Genomic DNA, 14,441 nt, shown 5'->3' with positions numbered 1-14,441 from the left:
CCTCCTTTTATCTATTCTGTTTGGAGCACATAGAGTGATCTCTTTAAAATTTAAATCAGATATGTGATTTCCATGTTCAAAATTATCTACAGATTTTGATCACACTTAGAATAAAGTATAAACTCCTTACTTACACTTCTTACAAGGCCCCACATGACCCGGCTGTTAGAGCTCACCTTGCCCTGTCCTAAACAGTCAGCTTAGGCCTTTATACCGGTTATTCCAGAACCTTCCTTCTAGAGTGTTCATTCCCAGATCTACCATGGTTTGTTCCTTCAAGTAATTAAAGTTTCTGTTTAAATGTCACTTCTTCAGGGAGGTTTTCCTGATCATTTTATCTAAAATTGCCCAAACCTTTAATTTGACACAGCAATTAACTCCATAAACGATACAATCTGTTTGGTTTAAACAAACAAACAAACAAATAATATATTGGGATAGATTATATTGGGCCTTAACACTCCTGTTAGTGCAAGTTTCAGGATGGGGAGACGTGTTTCTTATTTATCACCATGTCAAATGGTATTTTGAATATATTAAGAATGCTATAATAATTGTAGTAAGATTTTAGCAAATTCATTGAGCCAAAAAATGCTGAACCTCAAAAGTTATCAGATTGTGGGGATGCATCCATATCTCTTACCTACATAAGTTTAACTGGAAAAAAGTTCTCTAATTTCATCATAAGGAAGTATTTTCCTCCTGTCTTTCAAAACTTAGAAGCAACTGTAACATTTTTATTTCTTCATTAAGATTCTGAATATATGAGAAGAGTATGGGTAATGTAGGTATTTTTCATGCCTATTCATTAATGTATATAAAAGAAGCTTTGAAAGCTGAGGTTTAGCTCTAAAGGAGGACATCTGTAAGTCAGGCCATACTCCCTACAGAAACACACATTGTCACACACATACACATACTAATTATAAAGAACAGTGAAGATAAACTTTCTTTGTCCTGAAATCAAAACCTGAAACACAGGCCTTCATATAATTTACTTTTCTGACATAAAGGTTGGAAATAAATATTGAAATGAAGAAAGGAAGAAAGAAACTCCATGCAGAAAACCCTAAAGACTCCACAGGAAAATGACTTGAGTTGATAAATGAATTCAGCAAGGTAGCAGGATACAAGATTATCATACAGAAATCAGGTGCATTTCTCTACACTAAAAATAAAATATCAGAAAAGGAAAGTAAAAAACAATCTCTTTTAAACTCATATGAAAAAAATAAAGTAATTAGGAGTAAACCTGACCAAGGAGGTGAAAAACTTATATGCATAGAACTGTAAAACACTGATTAAGGAAATTAAAGATGATTTAAAGAAATGGAAAGATATCATATGCCCTTGGATTGGAAGAATTAATATCATGAAAATGGCCATACTACCCAAAGCAATATACAGATTTAATGAGATCCCTATCAAATTACCCAGGACATTTTTCACAGAACTAGAACAAATAGTCCTAAAATTTATATGGAATCACAAAATACCCAGAACTGCCAAAGCAACCAACTCTACCAAATCAGGAAACTCAGCTTCCTCTGGCTAACTACATGGATTTAGACACTTTATTTAGTATCTCTGTGCCTCAATTCTCTCATTAATAAATTGGGGTAACTTGTGAAAATATGCTTTTTGCAATCCAGGAAAATGTTTCTACAATCCATTATGGACTAAAGCTCATAGTTTGGAAAGCACTGTTCCAGTCATGTTTGAACACTTGGAAGCTTTAATGTTTTCTGTTATAAAAATGTTTGATAAACATGAATATTCTTAAATAAATTCACATACAATTATAAAGAAACATGATTATATGAAAGTGTAGGTCTCTCATTTCCTTATTACACATAACTATAAATAAATGTATATGATTAAGTTTCTTACAATTAAAATTCTCATCAAAAAGCACTATAGCCCATTTACTCAGTGAATTAGTCTTTTTGTTCATACACATCAATCTCTTTTGAGTAAACAAGTATGAATCATGATTCCTCAGCCTGATTTCTGGATCACCAACAAGATCAAGTTTTTGCACCTGAAATAGTAAAGACCACACCCTGAGTTTCTGCAATCGCCAACATAAAAGCCTCCTTCTAAGTCTTTCTGGCAGCTAGTCAGTCTCTACACACTCCTGAGAACTTAACTGTCACAAGGCACCATCAGCCTGGACTGAAAAGGAACATACATAAATGTTTCTACCAACTTGGCAAGAGTTGTTACGAGAACTTAAGGTTGTCCAGGTATGATAATTCTGGTGATGCCTGAGCTTCCCATTTATAAAAACAAACAAAACAAATGTCAGTAGGAGTCAACTGTCATAAGTACAGCAACTGGATTGGACTTCAGTTTTTACAATAAGAGCGATCACCATATATAGATAGTATATATAGATAGTATGTGATTGTAGTTTGTTGTGACCCAACTCATGAAAAATTAAGATTTTGTGTGTGTGTGTGAGGATGTGTGTGTGTGTGTGTCAGAGAGAGAGAGAATGCTTTGTTGCATCCTTATATTTAACATGTACAAACAGATGTTAGTAAGATTAATGAGAAGTCATCCATCAACTATTCCAAGTGGCACTGGACAGAGAAAATATGAAAAATATCGATTAAAAATGCCTTTTGCTTTTCATTAGTTTAGTTTAGTTTAATGCCTGATCAGATTGGGCACCACTTGAACAACCAAGTGCAGGAAAGAATTTCACATTAATGAGCATTTCTGTATCAGGCCCCCTTGATACAATTTCTCAATCTTGTTCAAATAGCAAGTTAGAATCACCTGGGAAATTGGCATTATCACACTCGTTTTGCAGATGAGGAAACTAGGACACCAACGGGTCAATTTACTTTCCTGGGATCACAAAGCTAACAGTGGTGATATGAGATTCAAACCCGATTCTGGTGAAGTGCAGGGTCCACATTCTGCTCATTAAACAAGTATGCAAGCTGATTTAAAATAATACAAAATGCAGTACATAATATAGAGAATTGTTTCTTACACAAGCTCCCATGATAAGATCAAGAATTAGGTTGAAATAAATGTTATTTATAAATTCAATTTGAATGTTTCTATTTTGACTCCTGCATGGAAAACATCACCTATCCCACTGTGTAATTCCCTGGCCTAAATAATTTAGAGTACTATTAAATGCTCTATTGAATAGCAAATCATTTTATACATAAAGTTTATTTTCTCTACAACTCACCTGCAGTAGTGACAATTTACATTTAATTCCTGTATCTTTGGTGCCTAGTCAATTATTATGCTGCCACCAGAATATTCGTATTTTTATAACAATTCCTCAAATCTAGCATTTGGCAGTGTAGTGGGTGGAACAGTGGTTTCCAAAAAGTTATATTCTAGCTCTAACTCCAGTACCTGTGACTTTATTTGGAAATAGTGTCTTTGCAGATGTAATTCAGTTAAAGATCTTGAGATGAGATCATCCTGAATTTAGAGTTGGCCCTCAATCCAGTGACTGGTATCTTTATTAAAGAAATGAAAGGAAGATTGGTTACAAAGAGGAAATGATGTGAAGGTGGAGAAAAATATTGGATTTATTCATCTATAGGCCAGGGAATTCCAATGATTGCCAGCAACCATCAGAAGCGAGGAGAGAGGCATGGAAAAGTCTCTCCAGAAGGAACCAAACTGGTGACATCTTGATTTCAGATTTCTGGCCTCCTGAATTGTGAGGAAAGGAATTTCTGTTGTTCTGTGCCACTAAGTTTGTGATAATACGTTATGGCAGCCCTAGGAAATGAACACAGGCAGATTAACATTTCCCTTTAAGACAGAAAAATACATTATTTGAGTTATTCAACCCAATTTATTTCAAAATGGGTCTAAAGTGACTTCTCTCCATTCAAATTGGTATTTCAAATTAATAAAAGCTTCATAAGTGACTCTCCTGCTGAAAAAGGTAAATTTCAGACAAACATAAAAAATATTTTGACATGATTATAAGATCTTATGGATCTAGAACCAGAAACTTCCAACAACAAAATCTGTGAAAGTGTAATCGAATAATGAATAGATTTATAATAAACTCAGCATCTCTAGGTAAATTTCACAGAAAATTGCAAGCATTTTAACCTATAGTATTAGGACATTCACAATGTTTGATGTTTTTTACATTTATCACCTCATTCAGTCCTTACAAGGACTTCGTAAGATAACACTCTAATTATTTCCAATATTTTGATGAAGAAACTTAAGAAGACAGGTAAGAAAATTAACACAAAGCTACACAACTGGGAAGTGATGAATCAAAATATTCAAACCTAGGCAGTCTGTTCTGAACCAAAATTGCTTTAACCATATTCATTTTATGTCATCTGGGATACTTCATTATTCAAGAAGTGGAAAGTACAAAGTCAGTTATCCAGAAAATCTTCTAAAAAGAATATTTCAAAGATGGAACTCAATAAATATAATAATGCCCAAAACATAAAATGCTACATTCATTTTACAGTTATTTAAACTGAAGCAGGGACCCACTGGATCATGTGAGTAGACTCAAACTAGGTATATGACTTAAAACATCACTTCTTAAATGTTTTATTTGGCTTTTTCATGCCACATTAAGTTCCATTCCTACTGTGTAAAAAGCTGGGATCTATATCAGTGCTGTCCAAAAATAGCACCATTGAAGTTTTTTTTTTTTTACAAAATGCCTCCAAAGGTAGTGACTGACACATAACCTGCCTCTAAATACATACTTTATGTATGATCACCGAGGCTGAGGAAGATGATGGAAGAAGCAGTTATTAGAACAAAACTTAATCTGAAAATAGCTAACAATGCAAAATTTATCTTTGGTCATTGAGGCTAATTAGAATGTTCCCTACCTAATGTATATTATGTAGCATTTTACAAAATGGGATGGGAGAAGAGGGAGGGATAATAGCAAGGAATTATAAGACACTTGCATTATGGTGTTAAATCTAAGGACATACGAATTTTCTGCCCTGATCTTTTTCCACCTTCCAGACTCCGTTATTTGTCTCCTTATGTACCATAAAACCCACAAACAGCAATGAACTTTTGGGTAATTTAAATACCTTTATAAAGTGTTATGTATAGAATTTAGTAACTTTTCTTCTAATCTCTTTCCTCTGTGAACTTCCATACATCCATAAAGCGAAATTTTCTAAAATTCATGTCTAATAAACACTGGCCTCTTTTAAACCATTTGTGTTTTTCTATTTACTTTGAAACAATTTAGAGGAGTAGTTAACTATGTAGGATCTGAAATAAAGGACAGTGACTGTGAATCACAACCCTGTACTTACCAACTGGTTAGCCTTGAGCATGTATTTCAGCTGATGTACACAACAAAGGAGACAGAGTTTTGAAGTTTCAATTTTTTTATGTTAGAAGACCTTCATGAGCAGCTTGGGCATTCCATTAAAGCTTCAAACAGATAAAGCCTTAAGAGAAAAGATACCAGCCCAGGACTAAAGATATCCTGAAGACTAAGAGCAAAATCAAACAAGCTATCCTTCCATTCGAAACTTATCCACATGAAGCCAATCTTTCACATGTTCAGGGTGATAGCCCTTTAATTTAACTGCCTGCTAGAGCAAAATCAATGCTCTTCAAAGGAAGATAATAAAATATACAGTATGTATAACGTATCATCCATAATGCCCAATATGCAATAAAATTTTACTAGCCATACAAAAGAAAATGTGATCCATAGTCAAGAGAAAACTGAATAAACCAAAATAGACTTACAAATGAAAGCAAGTTGTTATGGATTTTACTGATGGGTAAATTTCTATTTTAAAATAAAGAATATTATCAGAGATAAAGAGGGGGCACTTTCTAAGAATAAAAGGGTCAATCTCATCAGAAAGACATAGCAACCCTCAATCGGTATGCACCTAATCAAAGAGCTTCAAGATACTTATAACAAAAACTGGTAGAACTAGAAGTAGAAAAAAAAAAGACACACCTACAATCTAATGAGATATTTTAACACTTTCTTAGTAATTGATAAAATAACTATTTAAAGGTATCAGTAAGAATAGAGAATATCTGAATAATACTGTCAACTGTCTTGATCTAATTGATATTCAGAGAACATTACACTCAATACCTGTAGAATATGTATTCTTTCCATGTGTAGATGGAATGGTAATCAAAATAGACTATATGCGAAATATATGTTTTAATACAGATCAAAAGAATAGACTTTATACAGTATGTAATGTGATGGCAAGGGAATTAAACCAGGAGTCCAAAGCCATAAGTTATCTGAGAAGTCTCCAAATACTTAGAAATTAATCAATATACTCTAAGTAACCATAGGTTAAAGAAGAAATGCCAAAATAAATTAGAAAGTATTTTGAATAAAATATAATTAAAATGAAACAACAAAATATGTAGGATGTAATGAAAGGAGTACAGATATGGAAAATTACAGTTTTAAATGCTAATATTAGAAAAGAAGGAAAGTTGAAATCCAAATCCATTATTATAATTACTATCCTGTAAACATGTTCAACAAAGTTTGCTTCTTACTTCATTAATACTCTTCATGATAAACCCTCTCTAATTGAATCCAGAGTCTTAAAGCTCCCAGTTTCTTCACAGAGAAATCTGTTTCAAGCATAACACTTTCCTGACAGCCATATTCAAATAATCACAGTGGATTGATGCAAACATAGAAATTGATCAAAAAATTACAGAACCACTTATCTGCAACCATTCCTCTCTTTTCCTCCATACCAAGCACACATAATCTTATTTATGTGCATACACACCATATACACACATACACACACAAATATATTTTACAAAGTAACAAAGAATAAAATCATCTTTGCCATTGTGGTTAATAACAAAAGTCCTTATGGTTGATGTTTGTCTCATATTAGAACACTTCTATATTACTTGAAATTTGAAAGCTCTATTTTCTTCTACTTCTTGTGATTGGTATAGGGAAATGGATTTTAGTATTTGGATCTCTTTTCCGTTAGGGATATTGTTATTACTTTCTTCTAAAGAATGTAGCAGATAATAGAAATACAATCATATATTCAGTCTAATGTTTCTAAGTATATCTTACTTAGGCCTTCTTATATTTACAAAAGCAGTCTGAATTCACTAAACGTACAACAGCATAGCAAAGGAGTTTCTAACTCAATTACCGATTAGCCAGGAATCTCAGAGATAGTGGGTGAAAATATTCACTTATTTCAGACTTCTCCTTTTACAAATAGAATCCATATTTTTAGTGTTTTTAAATGTAAACATACATTTTTAAAAAAAAAAGGATTGGTTGAGTTATCTATAAAGACAATTATATCTTTGGAATAAGAAGAAAACTTCTGACTCATTTATGAGAGTCACAACATGTATGTTGTAAGTTTATGAAGAAAAGATTTCAGTGTTTAAGGCCAAAATATTCTTTTAAATTCAGTCTTTTAAAAATATTTTTCCTCTGTCATTTTATAGTTTTGCTGTAAGATAGTCTCGTCTATAAAATTGTGTTTGAGAATGACCTACTTTGTCATCACAGAGACATAAAAATCTAATTTGTAAACCTACCATCCTGTTTCATTAGGATATGTGTTATTTCAATCTGTTAGGTTCTTAGTTGGAGGTAATTTTTAAAAGTATTCAGGACTTCATATTGTTTACTGTCTTCTATGTGCATCTCTGGGCTTGGGGTTCTGATAGAAAACACTGTTCTTTTGTAACCATTTAACTAAATTTTCATTCTTACTTCATTCTGATTTCCATTCTCTTTGAGAACTACCATCTATTTTTACAGGTTCTAAATACTTGTTCTCCAACTTCAGTTTCACCAGTATTTACAAACTATTTGTCCAACTGCTTTCTTGCCCCTCTCAATGTCCTTACTTTCTTCCTTATTCAGCTACAGATCAGTGATCCATCATGATAATCATACTTTTCAATTTACTTATCACACCCCCCAGTTCTCCCTTTGAATATACCTGAAAAAATAACACAAATTAAACCCCATATTCAACCTATTCCATGCCCATACCCCAACACATGAACACAAATGGAGAAAACAGAACCTATTGCCTAGACTCACTCTATATCCCTGAACCCAGACTGCAAGCGGGCACTTAGCAGTACCTAGCCATTATTCTACATTTCACCAGCAAACTTGTTTTCCCAGTCTTCAAGATAAGAAGGTAATATCAAACCACCAAAAGATTGTGCTTTTTCAACCTATGAGAACAATTCGTATTCACTGAGAAGTAATTACATAATACTACTTCATATCTCCATCGCCCAATATGCATTCATATCTTTTTCCCTTCTATTTCATATGAGCTGTCCCTATATAATACTGAATCCTTCACTTGGATACTAGATCCTATTGCCTCTCATTTGCTCAAGGACTTTATCTCCTTTCTCTTCTGCATTGTGAGTATACTCTTTCTTACGCCTATATCCTCTTCCGGTTATCACTCCAACATATTTTTCTTTGTTTCAAAGCCCTTTTTAAAAGATATTGTCTATAGACTAAGTAGTAAATCCATCTGTATCTACCATTTACTCTTCAAACTACTCTGATTTGGTTTTCTTCCTCACTTCTCCACTGAAATTACCTTAATGATCACTAATACCTCCCTATTGTCCAATCCAGTGGAAATATTTCTGTTATTGTTTTAAATTTCTGTTACAGACGACACAGTTAATGAAGTTACCCTCTCTTTGGGTTAAGACTTCATACCCTCCTAACTTTTCCTTGTGGCCCTTTAGCATTTTACTACATAAAATATGCTTACCCAAAACACTGGAGTGCTTCAGGGACTGGTTATGAACCCTGTTTTCTAGTCTAGTAATATTTTCTTCTTGGGTAATTATATTTCCATGGATTTAAACAGCACCATATACAAACTATCACTACAAAATTGATAGCTCTGTTTTGTTCCCCTCAGCACAACACTAATACATTCATTTGTCTACTTGACCTTTCCATTGTGATTTATAATAGGTATTGTTGGCTCTTGCTTATCTTCAAGACTCATTGTAAATGTTAACTTCTAAGAGAAGTCATTCTATCTAAAATTCTTCCTATCCTATCACACTACTTTATTTACTAAAAAGTGCTTATCACAGTTTGAAATAACCTTATTTATTTATTGTTTTATTTATTTGCTTATTATCCTGTTCCCTTAATAGAATACAGCCCTCTCTGGCAAGGTTTTTGTCCATTATGTTTGTTTCTGTATCCTTTGCACCTAAAAGAGTACTTAACATACAGAGGAAACTAAGAAATACTTGCTCAAGGACACTTAGATAATACTTTCATGACTTGAATTCTAGTATTCATCAATTCATCAATTCTAGTGAGACTTCCATTGATTCATTAAACTGGAACATTTATAGAGATTTGAAAGAACCTAAGGTTACAACTCACCTGTATGCATAACAATGCAGCATCTATCAGTATATGCCATTGGTTTCTAACTCCTGTCCTTCCACATATAATGTGGTCACATGCATTATTTTTAGGCAAAGTATAGGTGATTTTCACATTTTTTTTAAAATTGAAGTATAGTCAGTTACAATGTGTCAATTTCTGGTGTACAGTACAATGTCCCAGTCATGCATATATATATACACACACATATACATATATTGGTTTTCATATTCTTTTTCATTAAAGGTTATTACAAGATATTGAATATAGTTCCCTGTGCTATACAGAAAAAAATCTATTTTTTAAATTTACTTTTATATATAGTGGCTAACATTTGCAAATCTCAAACTCCCAACTTTACCCCTTCCCACCCACTTGCCCTCCGTAACCATAAGATTGTTTACTATGTCTGCAAGTCTGTTTCTGTCTTGTAGATGAGTTCATTAGTGTCCCCTTTTTTTCTTTTTTTAGATTCAACATATGAGCGATCTCATATGGTATTTTTCTTTCTCTTTCTGGCTTACTTCACTTAGAATGATGATCATTAGGTCCTCACATTGTTTCTAAATATTTATTTAGGCTACACTGTTTTAATTTATTTGCATGACTAATTATATTTTGTTAGTTTTTAGCCTCTGTTTTTACAGTGAATAATTTGTTTTCACTTATATGCTTCAATCTAAGAGTATGAATGGGATTGGATTGTCTATCAGTCAACGTTACTGAGGTAAAAAATAGCTTCTGCAAACACTTTAAAGACCATACATGAAGGATGCATGACAAATAAGTTAATAGGAATTTGCTGTCAAATTCATTGCTATTCAGTAGAAATTATGAACTAAACAAATGTTGCCAAACTTATTCCCACAAAAAATATGGTTTGCAGTAATGCAGAAATACACTTTTCTATTTAAAGTATTTGGCTTTATGTTACAAATTTAAAAGATGATGCAATGCCATCAAAGATCCTAAAACATTGTTTTCTATTTAAATGCTGGGTATTTTATTGCTCTTTTCAACTTTATAAACTGTATGTTCCAGGTAAAATTGATGACTTTGCTATCAGTGGTGAGTTTGAACAAAATTAAACCCAATCTAAGCAAATGTGCCCATTATATAGGAAATAACAACTAATTCTCCTGTGCTGACCAGAGAGTAGAATTTGAGGTTTGGGGGCTTTGTTTTTTGGTTTTATTTCTTTTTTTTTTTTCATTCACTGGCAGCATGTTTGGCATCTCACAAACTTCGTGGTAAATAATCACAGTCTAAAAATTATGTGTTTATTACTTCCTAGAAGAAAATAAAGGAATATCCGAAGTATGAGATTAAGAAACTATCAGTTCATTTGCTGTTTATTTCAAATTTCATATTCATTTTTGTAAATTCTGACTTCATGAATAGGGTCTTTAATGTTCTATATTATTAATCCCATATTTCCAAATTTGTATTAGCTTATCAAAAAATCTGTGAAACTATGAAGTATGTTGGCAATCAATCTTAAAACATTTAAAAAAAATCACGGAACAAACTCATTGAGTTTTGAAAAAAAAAGTTTGGAACATAAATGGAATAGAATATAATCTAGCTTCAATTTTTTGTTCATATTTATGCCATGAGCAGTAAAATTTCACTTTATTTCATTGATGTCTCCATTCACATGGGTCAAAATGGGCAGAAAATGTAATGCCTTGTACCAAACTCCATTCTACGGAAATAAGGCATAAGTGTGGTTTCTGTATATAATAGAATAGTTTCTGACATGAAGTTATCAAGGAAATAAATTGTACCACACAGCTAACCTTGTAATCTGACCTCTACTTATCTATTATTTTTGTCTTTCTCTGTTTTCCCACTCAATGCCTTAATCTCATTGAAATAATTTTTGTACCTGAACCTCTTGTTCCTCTCTCTGCCTTCCACAAGCTATTACTTCTACCTGACCCACCTCACTCTCGACACAGCCCCAACCTTCCCTGCAACCCACCTTTTCCTAGCTCAGTTACCCTTCCTTTTCCAGCTCATATGTTGTTCGCTTCTCTCTCCCACCACTGTTCAGTCTGGGTCAGGCACCCCTCAAGATACCTCCATACCAACCCAGACATCTCTCTCTCATGGCACTGATACACATTATTTTAATCTTCTTCTAGTTACTGTTTCTGTTTCTCTGGACAAGAAGGCAAAGAAAGTGTTCTATGCATTTTTATTCTGAGCTCAAAACTGTTATTTAACTGCCGAATGCATGGTGATAAACACACAACAAACGATTACTTACTGAATAAGCTCCCATGCATAGATGACAGCACAAGTGGTGACTAGGTAAAGGAGAGGAACAGACAATTCACCTAAGGGGAAATACAACTAATTGAACATATCTTGTTTACTATACAAACCGAAGAAGTAGAAATTAAGACAAATTTGTCTTCAGTCACTCATTCAAAGAAAAATTATATTAATAGCATTATTCAATGAGAGGAATTATGAGATGAAAATGGTATAGTCATATATTGCTAGTAGAAATGTAAATGAGAAATTGTTTTTGCAAAAGTTATAGTAATCAACACCAAGAACCATACAAATATTCATGACTGTTTGACCCATTTTGGGAATTTATTCTCAACAAAGGAGCCAAAGAAAGGAAAAACTTTCATCTTCAACTCAAGGTTCAACCCTGAGCTCCAGATACATTTACCCAGATGCCAATTAGACAGCTCTACTAGGGCATTTGGGAGCTCTCAAACTCAGTATGATTGAAATTAAACACATTAAACTTGGTTTCTGGTTATTAGCCAGAGGATTTTCTTTCTTAGTTAACAGAACCACCAGCCACTCAATTTTACAAAGAGAAAACTGGGAACATGGAATCCCTTCTCACTATTTAATTGGCTCATCCAATTTAACACAAAGCTTTCTTCACTTTACCAACTCCATTTGCTTCTTTCCATCTTCTAGTCTATTGCCTTACTCCAGAAGTCCCTCACTTGAATTGCTTCAATTGCATTCACTCTTGGCCAGTCAGTTTTACATAGTACAAACCTAAAGATCCTTCTAAAATACAAATCTTGCCAAGTCACACTCTTGCATAAATCTTTCCAGTGTTTTCTTACAGTTATTGTGTTCTTCTTCTTAACTTGGCTTAAAAGGCAAACTTGTTCACTACAGGGCTCTCTTTTACTTCTCATGCTATGTGCTAACCAGGTTCTCTAGTTCTTCTGGGCCTTTACATTTGATTTACTTCCTCTGCATGGAAATATTCTCCCCATCCCATTCTTCCTTCACCTGGCTGATTTCTACTTAAATATTATGTTTTGGCTTAGGTATTACTTCCTCTGTGAAACCTTAGCAAAGAGTGTTCTTTAGCATCATATTTTTTCTTCTTACAGCATTTGTCACAATTAACACATTTGTTAATTAATAATAAACTAATTTCTCAGCTTATTAGAATCCAGGAAGACTGGTATCATTTCTACCTTGCCTGCCAATGTATTCTTAATGCCAAGTACACTAAGAACATAAGAAATATTTTTTGAATAAATGAATAATGCAGTCATCAAAAATTAGTTTTAAAAAAGAGAGAGAAAATTAACAACAAAAAAAGAAATCACAATCAATGATGGAAATGATACTGATAAGTGAATACTTATGTATTTTTGATGGAAATGTGAATTGTTACAAACTTTCAGATTAAGAAACCTAGCAACATGTACTAAAATTAAAAAAAAAAAAACATATCCACTTTCCTTGGAGCAGTAATTCTGGAGGTTTCAGAAATCTATCATGCAAACATAAAAGCTTCAGTATTTAAATACCTATGCACAAAGCATTTCTAAAAGCATTGTTTGTAGTGGCCAATAAAATAGAAAATAAAAACAGTAACAAGTAAAAATACTAGTTCTTGCAACACATGTATGCTCATCATTAAGAGAAAAATTGAACTAACGTTGTACAAATAATACAGCATTAAACAACTGTCACAAACAAGAAAATACATCTACATTACTGACTTAGAGGAATATTCCAAGATACATTGTTAAGTGAATAAATCAAATTCATATGAGAAAAACAGGAATGAAATAAAAAGCCCTATAAATAAACATACATATACACATGCATAAAGTTATAAAAGAATCCACAAAATATTATCATTAGTTACCATAAAAAATAGAATACAACTAATTTTCCTCATAAATCTTCATATCATTTCAATTATTATAATAACCTAATGGAGGGGGATATATGCATATGAATAAAGTAAAAGTTACTGAAAAATGAAAATGGTGACTATTCTTTTACAAGTATCTTGAAGTGTCATGCATTTTTACAATACGTATCTTAAAAGTTGGGAACATAAACAAAAGAGTGATGTCTTACATTTTTCTTTAAGTTTGTCAAAACCGGATCTCTAAATTTCTTTGGTCATGTGTTTATCAAAATCTCATTTCCATATTGCTGCATAAAGCCATCTGACCCAAATCTCAGTCCACCTAAATCTTTCCATTGACTCTTTGGAACTCCCTCTACTTTGGCCTGACTGCCTGGTCCTGAGCACTTTCCTCCCCTCAAATCTTTTTTAATTACAGGCATTTATTCTCCCAAACATTTCATACCTCAAGGTACAGAGTTGAGGCCCACAGTTTTCCCCACTACTGCTTCTACAATTTACTTCTCCTTATTCTTATAAAAGAAGCAACCAAAAAACAAAAAATAAAGAAAAAAGAGAAAGAGAGGGACAGAGAGAGAGAGAGACCACTGTTATGCCAACAACTCTAGCCCTAACCATACTTCACTACTAAGATGAATACACAGTTACCTACCTCTATCATTTTTCTATTTCATCAACATGTCCCAAACTCCCAAACTGAAATACTGGTCTTCTTTTCAACTCTGACTTCTGTCTCTTTCTATCAGTAAATGACACTTGCATCTACACAGTTTTTTATGCCAAAACAGAGGGAATCATCATTTACAACTTCCTCTCTCATCCCTCATATGTAATTTAAAATTATCTGCAAAAAGTATTATACAT

General features: G+C 33.0%; 1 long non-coding RNA gene across 1 annotated transcript in view; it reads right to left on the bottom strand.

Annotated features, from left to right (window-relative positions):
* The window catches only part of LOC116154394 (uncharacterized), a 437,010-nt gene that overhangs the window by 131,260 nt on the left and 291,309 nt on the right, over positions 1–14,441 (bottom strand). The gene's annotated exons all lie outside the window — the stretch shown is intronic.

This window comes from Camelus dromedarius, chromosome 2 (genome assembly GCF_036321535.1).
Source record: "Camelus dromedarius isolate mCamDro1 chromosome 2, mCamDro1.pat, whole genome shotgun sequence".
In the NCBI taxonomy this organism is placed as follows: domain Eukaryota; kingdom Metazoa; phylum Chordata; class Mammalia; order Artiodactyla; family Camelidae; genus Camelus; species Camelus dromedarius.
This window is presented reverse-complemented; position numbering and strand designations above follow the sequence as displayed.